Source organism: Phalaenopsis equestris, unplaced genomic scaffold, assembly GCF_001263595.1.
Source record: "Phalaenopsis equestris unplaced genomic scaffold, ASM126359v1 Scaffold000448, whole genome shotgun sequence".
Lineage (NCBI taxonomy): Eukaryota > Viridiplantae > Streptophyta > Magnoliopsida > Asparagales > Orchidaceae > Phalaenopsis > Phalaenopsis equestris.
In genome coordinates, this window is record NW_018164889.1 from 132,531 (window position 1) to 133,443 (window position 913).

The window sequence follows — 913 nt, forward strand, 5'->3', positions numbered from 1 at the left end:
CTCAACAGTGAAGGCAGTCCCTTCTTTTCTTCATTACTGGCTACGTCCATTAGAGGACCGTCGTAGTCCATATCAATCTGATTGAATTCCATGTTGAATTTTATGACACCTCCTTGAGGCGCCATCTCCTCATTCAGTGCGAGGTTCCAGCCTTCCTGGAAGGCAAATATCAGCCTCTATCCTAACATTTTTCTGCAGACGACAGAAAGAAACGTCAGTGGGCCAAAGTTTGGCATGAACAAGAATAAAACATAGTATCTATTAATATAAATTTTAGTTTATTTTGGTGAAAAGGATCACTCATTTTATGTGTGAATTTTGTTTAATTTAATGGAATATTTAAATTCAAAAATAGAAAGGAGAACGTGTGAAGTTAAAAAATTTTCTCAAAATTTTCATTATATATTAGATTAATTACAAAATTTGGACCTGATCGTAGACATATGGCCATATAGATAACCATAAAATAATCAAAAGTTTCAAAATTTCAAAGCAAGCAGGCAAGCGGAGGCAGGTGACATCAGGTTGCGTAATAGGTTTTTAGGTATCGTCCATTTATTGGTAACATGGGTCTTTCACCCCGAAAGTCCACTAAATGGTATGCTCCTCCTATATAAACTTTCTCAAAGACAAATGGTCCCTCCCAAGTTGGCTCGAACTTCCCACCTATTTTGCGGCGAGCAAGAATAGGTCTTTTGAGCACAAGTACGAGGTCACCAATTTTGAATGTCCTTGGGCGGACCAATTTGTCATGGGCTGGTACCAACTTTGCCTAGTAGAGCTCCAAATGTTGTTGTGCTTCTAGTCATTTTCCCTCGAGACTCTCCAGTTCTTCAAGCCTGAGTTTTGCACTTTCTTCCATTGTGAGTTGGTTGGCAACGACGAATCTGAGAGATGGTGTCTGGATTTCTAG

At 39.2% G+C, this 913-nt stretch overlaps 1 protein-coding gene across 1 annotated transcript in view; it reads left to right on the top strand.

Moving 5' to 3' along the window:
* The window catches only part of LOC110027791 (guanine nucleotide exchange factor SPIKE 1), a gene marked incomplete at its 3' end in the record, with an annotated part of 66,286 nt that overhangs the window by 21,046 nt on the left and 44,327 nt on the right, over positions 1-913 (top strand).